Source organism: Vicugna pacos, chromosome 1 (genome assembly GCF_048564905.1).
Source record: "Vicugna pacos chromosome 1, VicPac4, whole genome shotgun sequence".
Classification (NCBI taxonomy): domain Eukaryota; kingdom Metazoa; phylum Chordata; class Mammalia; order Artiodactyla; family Camelidae; genus Vicugna; species Vicugna pacos.
In genome coordinates this window covers 105,444,073-105,463,624 of record NC_132987.1, presented here as the reverse complement: position 1 = coordinate 105,463,624, position 19,552 = coordinate 105,444,073, and positions in this window count along the sequence as shown.

Below are 19,552 nucleotides of genomic sequence, written 5' to 3'. Positions count from 1 at the left end.
TTTTTCATAACTAAGACTTCCAAATGCTAATATTCCAGACCTTAAAATGGATTAGTGTCCTTTCAAAGAACTTCTCTACCTACAATTATTTTGCAAACTCACATGGCTGTTTCCTTATCAATTATATATTGCCACACTATTGTTGCATAACTAACAATCATGCAACTTTAGGAACATAGGGCAGTAAACTTTTACTTAGCTCAGGAATCTGAAGGGATTATGTTATCTAGGGGGCTCTGCTGAGTGTTGGTAGTATTTTTATCGATCTGTGATGGTTTTACCTTAGACACATGGAGCCTCGTGACTCTGGTTCATGTATTTCTCATACTTCACCTGGGACTAGTGTGGGTATAGCAAAGGGCAGGAGCAGAAGCAGAAATACTCGAGTGCTTTTTCTTGTCTCTATTGTGTTCTACTTATTAACATTCCAAAGTGAGACACTTGACTTTGACTGAACCCAGAGACCAGAGTTGGTGCAGAAGACTCTGCCCAGTTGAGAGTATGTTTAAGGTTCCATGCTGAATGATGCAGGTTCAGGAAAAGGTAAAGGGTTAAATCCAGTAACATAATTGATTTAGCAAATCTTTTGTTCTTGCGGTTAGGAAGATGTCTACTTCTTGAATTCTTCATCCATAATTATTCATTTTAAAACACTATGCCCAGTGTTGTTCAGTTTCTTCAAATAAAGGAAAGTCAATAATTCTGGAGAATGTGTGTTTCTTTTTTCCTTTTCTTAAAAGTTATAGTTTAGCTCTTGCCAGTAATGTGACTTTTTGTGGGGAGAAATGTGTATATGTATTTTCTCCTCCATCATTAAACTAATTCAGTCTTGTGCATTCCCCTGCAGTGGCTTCAGACCGGTCTTTATGATTCCACTCTTCCTTTCCAACATTCTCCACATAGCAGCAAGAGTTATCTTTTTGAAATATAAACCAGTTTTGTCACTCTTAAGTAGCCCTGCATCTTTGCCCATTTGCTACCATTTAAAATCCTTGCCATAATTGAGCGCATCCTTCATGACCAAGTTGATACCCACTCCTCCACCTTCCTCCTCTACTAACATCCCTCTGCCACTGCACTTTGTCCCCTCTAACTGTCTGATTTCTTCAATCAGACCAATTAATGTAAAACAATCATACTTTCACTATCCTAGCCTTCTCATTTTTTCCTTCCTCCTTAATGAAATGTCTTTTCCCAAACATTCATGAGAAAAAAAGATTTCTCCCAACTGCTGTAGAAAAATAGGTCTCTGTCATTCTCTATCTCATATCCCTAGTTAAACATTTATGAAGACTTAAGATAATTATGTTAATTATGTCATATCTGAATTAATCACAGGATTTTCTTCTATTTTACTTATCTACTGATTAATGATGTAGATTTAAGGCATCGCTAGAAACACTGTACAGAAATGTTTAAATAACCACAGTCTAATAAAAATTCAAAAAGCAGGCAATGATGAGCAAAGGCTTGAAAAGTTAGATAATTATCTAGAAGAATCCAAAAGATACCATAACTATGATATTCCAAAGCAACAGAGAGTAACAAACAAATTAAATGATTTGGGAGTGTTATTTTTGCAACATCTATTCTAACGTTGAGGGGATTCATTTCAAAAAAATGTTATAGAATTTGTTCATGAGCAAGTATGGGTAACTCTGGAGATGTCAGGAAAGAACAAAGGGCTGTGGGTGATTTTTATAAGAATATCATGTCTACAGTGATGAAGATAAGGTTAATCTTAAGCTGGCAGGTATGACTACACATTGTGTGTGAACTCTTTTGTATCCACAGGCTTATGAAGACCAGTGAAAGCGGAGTTAAAAAAGCAGAGAGAAATGGGTGTCTTATTTTTCTCCCAAGAGTGCTAGCTTAAGAGGCTTAGAATTTTTGGAGATGAACATTTCTTGATAACAAATATTTGTTTTAAAGTGTTATATATAAGTATGGAATGAAATATTTTATTTTAAAATTAATTTAAAAAATTAGGTAGTTGGTGGAAAAGATTTGAGCAAAGAATCAAAATGGCTGTTCCAGTGTCTCTGTGATTCCCTCACTTCCTTCTCACAAACCAAGGTGAAGAAGACTATTTGCATATCTTCTCTTCTGTGATCTTGCATCTTTCAGTGACTCCCATCATTCTGGATTGTAAGGACTTAGAACTGAATATGGCAGTTAAACATTTGGATGTGTTATCTTCCTTTTTGGGTTGATGAATACATCACCTGACATATTGGAAAACATTGAAATATAGTGACTGTTATTTAAAATGTTAAGTACAGTCAGAAAATAGTTTGACTTTTGAAACATACCTTACCAGCTAGAGGAACAGCCTGAATGTCAGGAAATGACTTAATTGCAAGTAGAGACAATAGCAATGTCAGTAAATCCTAAAAAACAAGATTCGCTCCAGATAATCTATAATGTAGTAATCCCAGGAGACAATCAAGAGCCGACTATACGTAAAAAATACATTGGGTCTTGGCAAAGCACTTGAAGAAAAACTCTCTCAGGTGGAAAAAACAAGTAGACCATTAAATGAGAGGCCTAGCAGACACCTGGTCTTAAACTCAATTAAATTGAATATGAAAAATTTATTTAAGTTCAGTTGAGTTTTCTAAAAAAAACTGAATAGCAGTTAAAAATATATTTGTCTAGCAAAATGTATTTTTCTCTATTTCCATATTTACCATATTATAATCCTTAGCCTTTGTTCTGACTGCAAAACTACTTTAATAGCAATATATATGTTAACAGAACCTAGAAGTATTTTTACTGAAATGAAAAAAAAGATGAGTAATAATTATCACTATCCTATTACTTTTATTATATGTATTACAACATTTCTTATAACCATTATACAATTACTAAAGAATGTCTTCAGTAAGGGCAGGGGTTTCGCATATATATATATATATATGACTGAGGCCTTCTGTGCCTAGAAAAAAATCTGATCTTATTAGACACTCAAATATTTATTTCTATATGAAGGAATTTGCAATTGAAACACAGCAGAAGACAACCTGTGTGAGTCACAAACAGCGTTGGGGGCTCTAGTAATATAATTACTCCTTTCTAAGATTAAAAAAAATTAACTCGTTCACTTTGGAGGGAAAACAATGACACCGTTTTCTGCTTAGTGGAGGCAGGGAGGAAAAGAAGAATTTGTGACAAGAAGATCCTTCCAGCACTTCTGACTGATTTTTGACTGCTGCATCTGTATCTTTATATTTAACAAATGTAGTTTTAAATGTAAGGAGATATGGTTTCATTTCTCTCTTATACATATATATACTTTTTCCTCATTTCATCTTGGCTTTCAAATGGCATCATGCAAAAGTTCTTATTTATCTACTTGAACTTTACAGAAAAAAAAAATAATCCATTGATCTGCTTTCCTTGTATCCCTACCACAGACTCAGATGACATCAACTGGTCACTCAGGGCTTCTTAGGACTTTGGTTTGTCTCTGTCCATGATGACTCACTTTAAGATGGAAAAAAAAATCTGATTTCTAACAACTGTAATGATTCTTCACGTTTTTCCCAAATTAGTGTAAAATCCAATTATAATGTCTGCCAAAATAGATTTTTTTTTCTGGAAATAAGTGAAGCTAGTTTTTATGTAAAAGCTTTTCTGTTTAATTGCTTGATATTATATACAGATACATAAACACTGTCACAACAAATGCTGTCACCGCTCTTTCATAGAAAATGCTTCTTCCTTAAAGTGCTCAAAAGTATGTTCATCAAAATATTTTTAGAGTGTCTTTAAGCACAAACTATATTTCCATTCTCATGGAGAACGTTCGTCTGTTGAATGTTTCTTATTTATTTATTTATGTTGGTATTATTCTCTCCACTACTCCACAGATGCACAGGAAGAATGTATTCCTTTTCTCCTTAATCTGCACAGCAGGTGCATAATATCCACATTAGCAACGTTCCTGATGTCCCCTCAAACTGAACGTTTACTAAATGGAACCGTTTCCATTTTCCCCCTCGCAACACTACAAAATGGCTGCCTCTTCACAAATTTTCAAAAAAAAAAATGCTGTTACTAAGATGATTTATTACCTCATTGGTGTACTATATTTATCAACAAAACAGTCGATGGCTTATCCCCAATATTTAACAATGGGGATTGTAGGGGAAGAAAATATTTACCTCCATCCTCAAGGTTCCTGGTTGGATGTGAAAAATCAATTGACAAAGGCAGGTGAACAGGAGAAAAGTGTACAAATGCTTTTAATATTAAGTTTTAAGTGACATGGGAAACTTCATAAGGAAATGAAGGCCCAAAGAAAGAGTTAAGCTTGAATATTTCCTGCTAGGTTTGATGAATATTGGATAGTTTTGAAGAATATGACAGGTTAAAGAGTAGAAGGTAAATGCTATAAGCTGGGGGACATTTAGCAAGCCCGGTTTGTTAGGATTCTTCTCTGTGTCCCTTTGCCTTCAGAGATAAGGGTGCTCCTTTCTTCCAGTATAAGAAGGGCCCCTCTCACATGAGGATTTTATGACCTGTTTCGGGAGATAAGGAGAGAGGGGGCCAAATCAACCTTCCCACTTCGGCAGGTTTGTCAAACTCCTTCAGCTTAAAATATTGAACACGCCAACGTGCCGTATCAGGCTTCCTGTCCTGAGACCCTCCTGATGACTGCTTTCTTTCTGTGACCGCCTTCGATTGCAGTCCTCTGCTATGTCCTGGTTCTCCTCCAAAGTCACTGACAGTTCCTTTTGGTGAGGCCTTTCCAACTCCTTGGAAGATTATACATTCTCTTAAAGACCTCCATTCCTGTTGCTCCAGCCATCATGGGTGCCCTGCTGACTTTCAGATACCCTGATGAACATGCCCAAACCCAGATTCTTGGCCTCCTGCCTCGTCCACCTCCTTCTTATTCAGTATTTCTTTGTTTGAATGAATGATGCTGCTATCTGAATAATTGCTGAAAATTTAGATTTTCTACTGATAGATCATTTTTTAAGTGTATGCCAGGTTCTATCCATTTATCTTCTAAAATATCTCAGAAAACAATTTTCTCATCCTTATCATCACTACCAATTTAAACCTGATTTCCTGGCCTTCAGTCTTAATCAAGGTTAATAATTGCCAGAACTGTCACCAGTATGCTGCTCCTACATTGCAAAGTGTATCATACTGTATTTGTTCAAAAATATTTCTGTGTTTCCCAATTGCTTCAATGTAACCTGCAAAATACTTCCTAATTTGGACCCTCCGTTCTAAAAATTTTATCCTTTGGATTCATTGCTAGATTCTATTTTCCTGGGTCATTGTTTTCTGCTGCACATTTCTATATTTGCAATTGTCCTTCATGCTTGGAATGCCCTCTGCCATCCGTAGCCTCTGTTTTAGCCACGTGAGTCTGAACACATATTCTCCCCTTTAGATTAACCATGATATTTTGAGGGACGAATACTCTGATACCCCTTCTCCTCCAGAGTAATAGAATAACACATAGAGTATTACACTTTTAAGGTCATATGTTTATCTGTCTTTCTCTCTCTCATGAATTCTTTTGGGCCTCACCTATAATTTCTTGTTTCCAGAACATAGTGATATAATACATTCTTCATAACATGCTTCTTGATTATATATATGTGTATGTGTTATTAAAGAAAATAAAATCATAATTCTGACACTTGTTAAGAAATGGTTAAGGCAGACTTTATTTAAAGGGCCTATTGCAGCAGGTGCAGGGAACACTGCAATGGAGTTTTGCAGTCAGTAAGGAGAGAGACTGGGCTCCCTTCCAATATAACAAGAAAAAGTGGAGATTTTATAGCCAAGGAGAAAGATGGGGTAGGGTGAGGTCAGGGAATAAAAAACTATTCAGAGGAAACATCAGAGGTAACAGAGGATTTTGGCATAACTGAATTCACAAGATTCTTGCTGAAGGCAGGTCGGGGTGATCAGATGTGACCTGGAAGATGCTGGAGGATAAGAAACATGATCCGATATCAACGGTGATAAGATATTGAGGAAGAGAGATTCTGGCTAAAATGATTTAGCAGGATTTGTGCTAAAATGTGATAAAATTGTATTTATGTATAACCCAGGCATGTCTTCTTGTATACTTCAAAATCATGTCTAGATTCCATATAATAGCTCATACAATGAAAATGCTGTGCATATTAGTAGCTGTAAATACAATGTCAGTGCTATGTAAATAGTTGCTAGCCTGCAGCCAATTCAAGTTTTGCTTTTTTGAAACTTTGGGAATTTCTTTCTTTTTGAATATTTTCAATTTATGGTTGGTTGAACCCATAAATTCTGAATCTGAAGATATGGAGGGTCAACTATATATTATATAAATATATTAGATATATACATCTAATCAATGTATATACAGATCTATCTACATCTCTTTAATATATATGTATATATATTTATATTTTATATGCATATGTATAATGCAATTAGGGCAAAATTGGTAATTCTAAAGTGACATTAAAAGGAAGAAACATGTAAATATATATTCTGAAACAAAAATATTCTTTCAATGACATTTAGGAGACAAACTAAATTAGTATTTTTGTAGTACAGTTTCACTTTATATAAAAAATACTATTGTTATAGCCATTTAATTTTTAGACATTCTTTAAAATTTTCTATTGAATTGGGAACATGAGTCCCAATTAGTGACGTTTGCTAGTAATAGATATTAACTCAGACCAACTTCTAAAAACATTTGAAATAAAATAAGAGCAAAAAAAAAAAAAGCCACCTTGGCTCATGAAGGAAAGTCAAAAGGGGCTTTATTCCAAATGAAATTCAAATCAAATAGTATCATTGAATGTTTGCCCTTCAGCTAAACTTTTATACACATTTATACATACATGCACACACATGACTGCATATGCATTCTCACAAAGGCACACCCTAAAACTTTTCTCTCTTTCAGCTCTGAATTTTTCTGCACTGTTCTCTTTCAGGCAATTTGTTCCACATTGTTTGTGAAAGTGTCCTTTGTCACTTTAGACATATGGCATCTTTAGCACTCCATCAGGAAAAGAATTCTGGCCCTGCCTGACTTACCGGTACAATCAATGTATCCAAGGAGATAGGATGCACACAAGATAGGCCAGCCTGGGTCTCATATGCATCTTTATGCCGTGAAAGGCAAGAGCATGAGATTGATAGCGTCAGCCTAATTACATGGAGAAATGGAGAGGCAGTTCCTCAAAGGATGCAAGTAAGCCAAAACACAGACAATATATACTTCGTGTATTTATTTCCCAATTTCACTTCTTGGATGAATCTGACAAATTGATAGATTAATGTTACTGCACTCAATGACTGTAGGAACAGGTTATTCCCAGGTTTGATGAGGCCAATGCTGCTTGTATGAAGATAACTTATTACACATTCTCTAAAAGATTTTACCTTCTAGCACATAGAAAATAATGCTATAATTCTCATATTCTTGAATCCCATGTGATTAAAATAAATAAGGGTAATATTTCAGTCACTCAGTTAAGCTCTTACTGAAACTGGAGGGGTGTCTAAGATTTACATAAAATACACGGAATAGCTTCTGACAGGTTGTCTAAATTATTGGTATGTCTCAACTTAAATAATTATTTCCCATTCTCAAATCATTCCTAAAGAACAATGTGGCATTCAGCTAACGGGTCCACTTTTCATACACAACACCCCCAGCAATCGGAAAAATATCAAACACCTGAAATGATCACACGCCTGAAATGATCACATCTTCCAAAAAGAAGCATATTATATATTTGTTATTAGTTTTTTTTAAGACTAAGGAGCACTAAGCAGGTAAGTAATATCAAAGCTAAGGAGAAGCTAGTCAAATTTAATAGGAAGCACTGCGTTGGTTAAAAATGAAAGGGCCATTTGTTATGTGCCATGTATGAAAAGAAAGGCAGGTGGTTTAATTATGAATCTGAACTTCTTGAGCTTGACATTTATCTCCTTGGTGCATAATTTTTTAAAGCAGTAACCCATGCAGTATAATACAAGGATGCTAAACTATGTAAACTCGCACACACACAAGATACCAACTAAGAGCCCAATTCAATTATGGATAAATTACCGAAAGAGTTTTGTCATAGAGAAAACCTATTATCTTTACACTAAATATGCAAATAATGCAGTATACTTATTGAAAGGGGAACGAATAAAGGCTCCTAGATCAAATGTCTGTCACAAAATGTCATGCATTTCCATATTCTTATCAAACTGCCTTGATGTCATTATCAAAAGTCATAATACTATTCATTTTTATAGCTATTAATCACCATAGCACAGAAAAGCAAAGTAGAATGAAAGGATACGGTCACATGTGTGACCTTGGATGCTTCTACCCGACATTCTTTTTAACCTGCACGTTTTCTCAGAAATGACATTTAAAATATAAACTATTCCTGATAAAATAAGAAGGATAGTATAGAAGAATCCTTTATGGTAAATATTTCAAATAAGGAAATGATGTGGCTTAGAAATTTTTTTAAATGATGCTGTCTCTACCATATATCCATGTTTTCTTGCCAAGGAAATAATTTTTAATATAAAATAAGTAAAAAAATAATATGCCTATCTTGTTAATTTGAAATCTCGTATACTTATGTTTATTTTCTTCTTTTGAGATTTAGCTGGCTTAAAAGTATTCCTGGTCACGTTATTCTGTGTACAAAAACCTGAAATAGCTACTCTATCTAAACTCAGTAATCTAATGTATGTGGGGGGAGTGGGTTTGTGTGTGTGTGTGCAAAAGTATGGTCTTATTTTACCTTTCATTCCTCTTAGCTTTTTCCCAGCTGGATTTTTTTCTTTTTTTCTCCTCTAGACTTAAATTATAGGTTCAAAATCCTTTGCCTTTACTTGTTTAACTAGTTGGATTATGATTTTATCTATTGAAATATGTCTAATATCTGAGAGGCAGGAAAAGAAATAATGCCACATTCTTAATTACTATTAACTGGAAATGTTTGTCGTCTGAACTCTCATAACTCTGTATCTGTACTTATGTTACCACCCGTCCTGAAGCTGTATTTTATGGAGTAGCTACTGTCCGCCAGGCCATGTACTTGGGCACTTCTGATACAAAGATGACGGGAATTTGAATCTGATGTGCTTGGATTAAGAAATTACTAGCCTTGGGATAGAGACAGACAGCTGTAGGAATAACTGATAGGAATGGTTACAATATGCTTGTAAGCGTGCTATAAAGGAAGATAGTTACGTCTGACAAGGATCTCACAGATGGCCGAGAGGAAAGGTGACCTTTGTGAAAGAAATACCAACCAAAGAAAAGTACGTGGGTAGAAAAATGGAGGCCTTGAAAGTCAGAATGGGTGCTGGGAAGAGCATCCAGTGGCTGTGGCTGGAGTGCAAAGTAGTTGGTTGTAGCTGGGAGAGGGAGGCAGCAGATGGGACTGAAAACATAAGCTGAAGCAAAAATGCAATGAGCCTTATTCTTTATACCGAAGAGAGGAATGACTTTATTATAAAGACCAAAATTGAGAGCCTCTGTAGTACTTGGCATAGAGGAGAGACTTGAAATCATCTAGAAAAATTAACTCTGGAAGCCATATTGATGAAAAATTAACTGAAAAAAAATGTAAAATCAAAGCAGTACATGAGAAAGGCATTGGTTGCCTTTACCCCATTGAAAGATCATGAGACCATAAAAAGAACAGAATGGAAATAATTACAGGCATACCTCATTTTATTACACTTTGGTTTATCGCTCTTTGCAGATACTGTGTATTTTACAGATGGAAAGTTTTTGGCAACCCTGCATCAAACAAGTCTGTCAGCACCATTTTTTTTCCCAAGGGCATGTGCTCACTTCATGTCTCCGTGTCACATTTTGGTTATTCTCACAGTATTTCAAAATCTCTACCGGCAGAAGAATTACAACTTGTGGAAGGTTCAGGTGATGGTTAGCATATTTTAGCAATAAAATATTTTTAAATTAAGGTCTGTGTATTGGGTTTTTTTTTAACCATAATGTGACTGCACACTTAATGGACTACAGTGTAGTGTTAAAATAACTTTTATATGCACTGGGAAACCAACAAAATTCATGTGACTTGCTTTATTGCTGTATTCACTTTCTTGCAGTGGTCTGGAACTAAACCCTCAATATCTCTGAGATACGCCCGTAGTCAACAGATGTCTTATCTGTCAAGTTAATAAATTTGCTCCTTGATTGCTTGGTAGAGGTTTACAGAAATAGGACCAAAGTCTCCTCCTAAGGTTTCTTGTTTCAAGATTTGAGGAGACAATGGTATGACTAAAACTACACAGAAATTTGAAATGATGTTGCCACATAGATTGGCAAGAGACTAGCGAGAAGAATGGGTATATTGTGAACTCTCACCACATAGAGTTTGAAGTACCTGCTCGTATTTTTATATCAATGACTGATAGATAATTCTTAGTCTATCTCACAAGAGGATATTCTGATGAGAACTTCATCAGAACATGGTGTACTTCATATTCTAAGGTGACTTAGAACCATTGGGGATTCTTTGTAATGAGGGTGACTAAAGGGAAAAAAAAAGCAGAACTAGGCTAACACATTATTGAATGTGACAGATACTCCTTTTCTACCTCATTTCCATTTTCCTTCTAAAATAATCAGGATTTTGTTTGGAATATACATTTTCCAGATTAAAAAAAAAGACAACTAATTCCCTGGGTCCCTCCAAATTATAGTAACTGTGTAACACAGTTCTAGATCATGATAATAATGAGGTGGGTTCTGGATGGGGATTTCAGAAAAATGATTGTTAAAAAAGGCTGAAGTCATCTATGTAAAAATGTTGCCCTTCATACTTGTCTCTTAGATCCTTCTGAAATTTTAGAATGGAATTTGTGTAACCAACTTGTAAACACTGAGAAGATAGCCACATGGTAAGGATTATAAGTAGAAAAGAGGTGAAACATAGGAGCTTGAGATCATCAAAGATTCACTGTACATGTATGAGTCATCAGCATCTAATTTTCTGGTTATGTGATAAAAATTCCACTGGGGTCTTCAGGATAAAGATAATGGCTTCTTCCTCTCCACTACCTGGCTTTCTTCTTTTGACAGGAAAGATAAGTTCTCTGAATCAGAGAACAGACCATATATTACTCACAGAGCATCTCAATGTGGATTTCTTGAGATCCAGCTCCTACAAGGTGATGTCATGAAAGTATGATGTCACCCTCTGTATGCAGTGAGGTTGCACAGCAAAAGAGGACCTCCAAAATTACAGCACTCTGAGCTTGCATAAGTCTCTGATGACGTAGCACAACTTCCCCTGCTTCTCGCAAGAGAGTGAGGGTGAGCAAGACACTGAACATTTCACTCTGCAAAGTAAACAAATATTCCCGAAGAGGAGAGGAAGAGACCTCTGGCTTCACCAACATAGACTGTAATACAACAGATCGAGAGGAGAATATTCTTTCATTCTCTCCAGAGCCATACATCATCTCTGGATTCCTAGGTCTATTAGTTTTCTCTTTCTTCTGTAACATATTACCATACATTTAATTGCTTGAAATAATACAATCTTATAGTTCTGTAGGTCAAATTCTAATGCACATTTAACTGGGCTAAAATCAAGGTGTCAGCAGGATCACATTCCTTTATGGAGACTCTAGAGAAGAATCCATTTCATTTTCTAGTGATAAGTCTGCCCACATCCCTTGTCTCATGGCTCCCTTTTATCTTCATATTAAAAGCAGTGGCTGGTCCAGTCTTTAGTTTATTGCATTATTCTGGCCTTGATCTTTGTCTTGTCCTCCTATACATTTTAAAGGATGCTCAAGGTTAAATTGAGCCCAGCCAAATAATACGGAATTATCTCTGTATTTAGAGATCATCTGATTAGCAACCTCAACTTCATTTTTATTTCCATTTACCATGCAGCTGAACATGTGAATCACAAGTTATGGGGATTAGGAAATGAACATCGTTAGATGCCGTTATTCTGCCTACCACACATGGCATCCTTACTATCTAATCATCTTTAAATCAAGTTTTCCCAGTACCCTTTAAGCAGAAAGCCCAGACTAAAAAAAAAATAGGTGAAAATATTCATCAGCATATATGGTTTATAAAGCTATAAAAAATGGTGTTAATTGGAGAGTCATTGCATGTGGAATTACTGATGAGGCACTTTAATAATAGAGTTTACAGAGATGAAGAGGAGGCAACAGAAGAGGTAGAGGTGAGGGAGGGAGTGGGTAGTGAAGGTTAAGGATAAGCAAAAGAGTATTGTCTTTGGAAGCTAAATGAAGAAAGTAAAATAGAATGGAATGATTAAGTTTTTCAAAGGCTGTCAATTGGTCAAGTTATATGTGGGTTGAGAGATAACCATCAACTTTGGTAGCATGAAAGCAATACACCACTTAATACAGGACGTTGGAATATGCCACAGCTTCAGTTGTTCATATAATTTCTTATCCTACTCATATTTGTATCATGCTATTCCTATTAATTTTGGCTTTTTAATGACAAATGAGTAAAGTTAAAATGTTGAGTGAAGCCACATCTATATCATATTTCACATTAATATTGTAATTCAAAGCTCACTATTTAGGGAGAATATTTTCACAGCCATATGAGACTAGTAAAACACAAAAGTAATTGAGAACCATGAATAAAGCTTTAAAAAAAACAAATCACAACTATGATGATGGCACAATTGCAGGAATAATATAACAAAAATCTCACAATACAAAACTTTAAGCCATATATAGATTTTAGATTTAGTTAAATAGAAATTCAGACAGCATATTTTTATTGGAAAAGCTGGGGAAAATCTCTTTATTGTTTACATTTTATTAGCTTAGCAATGTTTTGACAAAGGCCATCACTAATTCAGTGATTAACTAACTATATATATATGACCTTTCTTATTTTATTGTGGTTATTGAATATTGTGATGAAATACTTGTCATATGTTATTGCACATGGAAGTATTTAAATGTCACACATGTACTTGCTTACAAATAAATATTTTCGTGATCTCTAAGACATATTCAAATGACATTTTCAAAAAATGTTATTGTAACTTAGATTTATAGTAAATTTAAAGCCAAAAGAAAATCATATTCACTGATGACAATATTCAGTGAGTATTTAGATGATTTCTCTTTTTTCCGTTAATTTGTGGCATTATTTTAAATGAGTTTCTGAAGGTATTTTACAAGTTTTAGCAGGAAACATTTGTTTTAACTATAGTTATTCTCTTTCTTTAAGAATTCAAATACTAGCAACAAGAAAAGGACAAACAGATCTCTCTTTGACTTCTTCATGGTACTGTTTTCCACAAATCTTCTGCAAGTATTTTGCTAAATTTTTGAATCATTTTCCAGATGTATTTTTACATGCTCTGAAAATATGCTTCTTTCCAAAGCTGAGTGATTTTGTAATAACATGATAATAGAAATAAATTAGTGGATAATAACATTATAATACCCTCATTTTTTTTCAATTTTCTTTTTGTGGTAAAATACATGTAACATGAAATTTATTATCCTAACCATTTTTAAATATACAATTCCGTGGTATAAAGTACATTCATGTTGTGGTGTAACCATCACTATCATCAATCTCCAGAACTTTTCATCTTGCACAACTAAAACTCTGTTCAGCAATAAATCCGCCAGTTCCGCCTTTCCCCAGCCCTGGCAACCATCATTCTACTTTCTGTTACTATGATTTTGACTATTCTAAGTACCTCATATAAGTGAAAATATACAAAATTTGCCTTTTTGTGACTGGGTTATTTCACTCAGCAAACTATCCATCCTCAAGGTTCATCCATGTTGTTGCTTTGTAACAGAATTTTCCTTCCAGCACTATGTTGACTGGAAGTATAAAAAAAAGGCACCCTTGTCCTGTTTCTGATCTTAAGGGGAAAGCCTTTAGTCTTTCACTACTGAATATGATGCTTGATGTGTTTTTTTCCTATATGACTTCTATTGTGCTGATGTAGTTTCTTTGTATTGCTAGTTTGTTGAGTGTTTTTATCATGAAAAAGTGTGAAATTTTGTCACATGACAAATTATCATAAATTTAGTGATGAAGATAACATTTAAAAAATTCTCAGTTTCTATGGGATCTGTATCCGTTACTGAGAGTTCTCACCAGATGGAAATTTGAGTACTGATTGGATCTGAAATTTTACTGAGGCTTGCAGATTTCTTCAACGTTCACTGGTTATTCTTCTTATGGGATGGTTGTCCCTGTGTCTGTTTTACCTGTTGATTGTTTCTGGGGAACTGCTCGCAGGTCCTGAAAACTTCCTTGCTGTGTGTCCTCATAAACGAAGCCCACATGGTTGTTGGCTTCCTCCCAGCCCAGCCTGGTGGTGTCTGCTGCTGCTTACTGTCTCTTTTAAGGGTTGCTCACCAAGTGTGACTTCCATTTTTATTGACTCAGTCAACTAATTATTGACTTAATTAAATCTGCAAAATGCCATTTGTAGTGTCTGATATCCCATCATGTTTATAGGTCTCACTCACACTCAAGAGGAGTTCATACAGGGCATACAGGCCAAGGTATTGGAATGTCTGAGCCATCAAAGAAATCTGCCTGTCAGAATTTGAGCAGCAAAAATGAATGCCTACAGTGGATTGGCATATATCAAATAGCATGTCAAAATCAAAACCTTAATTATACCTTAAAAAACTATTTGTCATCATTGGAGAGTCCTAGGGGTTCAATGAATTCTTTTAGATATTGATAAATTATCATTAATAAATATCAAAAGACAATCAAATTATCAATAATAATAAATAATCAAGCTTTTATTTTACCTTCCTTATATAGTCTGATTTCAAGGTAAGCAAATAGCTGGTGATGGAAAATTCTTTATTGAAGACTTCCAAGTAATAAATTCAGAAAGAATGATAGCATCAGAGAGTTACCTTTTTGCAAATGTTAATGAATTAGTGGCTCTAGGAAAGTATCATCAATCACTGTTAGTTGGTGAAAGATTAATGGGGAAGCTGTCAATAGATAAAGCTGACAACATCTTAACTTACTGATCCTCATTAACAACACTAAAATCATCATGACCAGACAGTATATGTCTCCTGAATGATGCAATAGGAAGTTAACAAATTTATTTTTCCCAGTGAATTGGATCCAGTGAATCTAGACTCTAGGACTAAATGCCATTATACAGAATTATAGGGATTAAAGATATTGGCAGGGTCTCTGTGAGCCTCCTGTGTGAACTCATCTACAAAACAGAAATAAACTCACAGACAGTAAACAATCTTATGGTTACTGGGGAGGAACAGGGATGGGAAGAGATAACTTTGGAGTCTGAGGTTTGCAAATATTAACTACTATATATAAAATAGATTAAAAAAAACAAATTTCTTTTGTATAGCACAGGAAACTATGTTCAATATCTTTTAGTAACCTATAATGAAAAAGCACATGAAAATGAATATATGTATGTATATGTATGACTTAAACATCATGCTGCACATCAGAAATTGATACACTGTAACTGACTATACTTCAATTAAAATATATATATAAAATATATGTAGAATATATATAGTTATAAAAACAAATGGCTCTCGAGAGACAGACAGAGACAGAAACAGCACTGTAGTGATGAAATCGCCAAATCAAGAATATGAGTCGACAGGATGAATGACTAGTTTCTGCTACAAAGTGACAAAAAAATTTAAAGAATTGAGGATTCCTGTAAAATGGAAGTGATTGAAAAGACATAGCAAACAAATGCAATAGTGGGTCAGTCTGGATCCTGATTCAAAACCCAAACATAAAAATACATTAATGAGATAATTAGAAAAATTTGAGCATGGACAAGAATTAGATACTAAGAAACTGTTTTTAATTTTGTTATATGTTTTATGTTAATAATAATCTTATCTTTTAGAGTTACTCACTAAAGAAATTACAGGTGAAACAGTAATATAGGAGTTGCTTTGAGATGGAGATGGATAGATGAAGCCAGATTAGTAACGTGCTGACAATTACTGAGGTTGGATGCTGGGATCTATTACTCCCTCTAGTTTTGAGTATGTTAAAGAAATAAATCTATAGCCGGTGATTTGCTGGATTTGACCCATTAGCCATAGTTTGCTGAAATCCACAACAAACTAATATTAACTCATTGGTAAAGATTTATGAAAACCAATTCTAGTAGTAATTCATGTTTTTAAAGTTTCATTTGTACTATCTCATGGCAAGCTTTCCTGAAATTTACAATTATAAAACTGACGATATTATGACTGCCCTGAAGAATATTGCAGATAAGTGGTATAAAACAGACACTCACACTTATACAAAAGTGAACAGTTCATTTAGTTTTTTGTATATAAACAGCCTCAAAATATTCATACTGACTTGTCCTACAAAGCTATCTTATTTTTTTTTATAGATTTGAAATCTCATAACAGGTCAAAAAATTGACATTTTCTTTAGATATTTCTGGTCATTGAAGTTGAATTTTACTGCCTTGTGATTATGGTTCAGGCATTATAATCAGTTTTTCAAGTGTAGCAACTAAAAAGGAAGAGATGTTTTAAAATTCTATTTAGCTTAGGTTTTAAAAAACAAATGGCTGTTAGGCAGCATCAAGGACAATTAACCTAATGTAATCAAAGTTCAAAATGAAACACTGGTCTTGTGCCAGTCAACTAATTTCCACACAGGAGAGTATGTGGTTGCACAAGAGTTGAGACGAGATTGGCAGAAAGGATCCAAACACCTGCCAAACGGTCCACACACCAGGTGAGAGGAACATTGTGGCCAAAGGGAGTTTGAGAAATTGGTCCGCTAGCCACCCAGCATGATTCCTGTCTAAGTCTTAGATAGGAAGCCCTTAGGAAGAGAAATAGAAAAAAAGGGTCACTCAGAGAGGTTTGAAATTTCAGGCCATCACTTCTTTTGTTTAACTAGACAAATTGACACTGCACACACATATACACTTTAAATGAGTCTAAGATACTGGAAAAAGATTCTCTACATCTGAGCAGGGTGGTTTTAGTATGATGTGTCAGTGATAAAATGTCATTTGGTGAGGAATCAGTAACATGCAAGAAGTAACACTATTGGTAAGTCCTCTATCTATGGCTCTCCCGACCACATCAACAAAGGTATCCTGAGAAGAAATAGAGAAAAATTGATACAGGATAGATTTCATATGACTGTACAGCTTAGTCATTTAGAAATAATTAGGGGAACCAGGTTAGAATGTGGGAGGAAGGGCAGAGAAACATGGAATGTTATATTTAAATTACTCAGTTTCAACATTCAAAGAGCAATGAAGTTTCTAAATAGCATTTGCTGCATTTAACTATTTCATCTGTGTTGTCTGTTGGACTCGTTTATGGACTATGTCAGTTTCTTCAGCATCCATCTATAAACTCTTTGGGTAAAATGTGATTTGTTAGTCTACTTCATTTTTCTCTTTAGACACATAGTTCTACCCTATCCAGTTCATCTTTATTCTCTGATTACTCACCTCATAGTTTTTTTAATCTTCCTCTGAAACTCCTTGAAATTGAGAAACATTATTACCTTATAACTTGAAATGTTCATTAATGAAAAATACATATTAACACATGCTTTTAAAATATTCGTTCAGTTCTAATATCACTCCAAATTTTAACCCACCAACAAAATTGAAAGTTTAGTTTTTCACTGTAATTGGAAGGATTTATTACAGCTGACATCTTCGCTAATCTTTATTAATATACCTGGATAAGAAATATTGTTTATTTTTATAATCCATCAAACAAAAAAGATTTAAAAAGTCCTAATTCTATTAAAATGGAGGCAGTAACACATTTTTAGAACTCTGCCCTAAAGAACTCTAATTTTGAGAGGTTTTGTTTGTTTTGCTTTTTCATTTTTTGTATTTGTTTGTTTTTTAAGTCTAGAAATCTAGATAAACCAAGCATATTTGTGGCTGAAATTTCTGATGTTCTCTGTCCCTGAATTCTAGTGTAGACAGTGCTCAAGCATATTAAAATACTTCTATGTAGTAGGACTTAATTTCACATAAACTTTACTCTTTAGTTCTGTTTTATTCAAAAAGAAAAATAAATATTGCAACAACTATCAACCCCCACTGGTAATCTGTTTTCAAAAAAAGCTCATCATACTGTCCAAAAAGAAAAAAAAAAATCTACTCAATTTATTGTCGCTTTAAAGTTTTCAAAGTACTTTTAATATTTTACCAATATGCTCACTCAGTTCCTAATTATTTTTGGATCCTGCTGAGTAATTTTCTCAGCTTCTTAGTATGGTGATTTGCATTCCTTCTCACATCTGGGTTCTTTTTATGCTGTTTATTTTATATTGTTTGGATTGACATATGAGCCTTAATTTTTTCTTCTTTAGACGACAAGACAAAACTTTTCTTAAAAATGAAAATTTCCAGCAAACTTGTAAGCTGTCTCTTTACGTCTTGTGTTTGCATGCTTGAAAAATGCAGCAGTAAGTATTGCCTTGTTTTTCTTTGTCAGAGAAAACTGGCTCTTGGATTTTGAGAAAAACAAAGTACATATTCTCAGTTTCCTTAAAAGGGGAAATTCATGTAATTTATTTTTAGATTAGACAGGTGGCTTTCTGGACAGTAATGGAAATATCTAAAGAAAATTCATAAAATTTATTTATCTTTCTTCTGAAAGCATTTCCAATGAGGCTATCTTTTCCAATGTAAGGTTAGATTTATAAAATTTTCCATCATTTTTCACTGAACTGCAGTGTATTTTACCACAAAGGGTTTTGAGCAATAAGATGTCAGCTAACATGATGATGACAATGATCATGATGATATCTACCTGCAAAAGGCTTCTAATGTTTCCCTTTGTTATGTTTGATATTTAAAATCTCAAAATTAAATAAGACCACTGTGATTCAAGTAATAAAAAAATTGAACTAGGAATAGTCAGGAATTTTGACCTTGTATCTAGCTAAATTTGGGGAACTACCACCTTAAAATCAACCCATTATTTATAAACTTATAATTATTTATATACTTTCTCACGTATTTCACACTTTTCCCACTGACTTAGAGCTCTCAATGGACATGAACCACTTTTTCTTCCTTTTTTCCAGGAATATTCAACTAGTTCCTAGCACAGAGAGAAAGGAAATTTCAATTAATGGTTGCTGAATGAATTAATGAATCTCTGGAACTGAAGCACATATTTGACATCTATAGTCATTACATATAAATACTAAACTGTAGCAACTTCTTCAATATTTTAAACATGAAACAGAATCTTCTTTAGAAGGATTTATATTTAAAATTTTTAAAATTATTTCTTACTGAGTTATAATTAACATTCAATATTATATTAGTTTCAGGTGTACAACATAGTGATTCAATATTTTTATACATTATAAAATAATCACCTTATTAAGACCAGTTACCATCTCTCACTGTACAGAATTATGAAAATATTATTTACTATATTCCTATTTGTATATTACATCCCTGTGACTTAGTATTTTATAACTGGAAGTTAGTCCCTCTTAATCCCCTTCATCTGTTTTACCCATCTT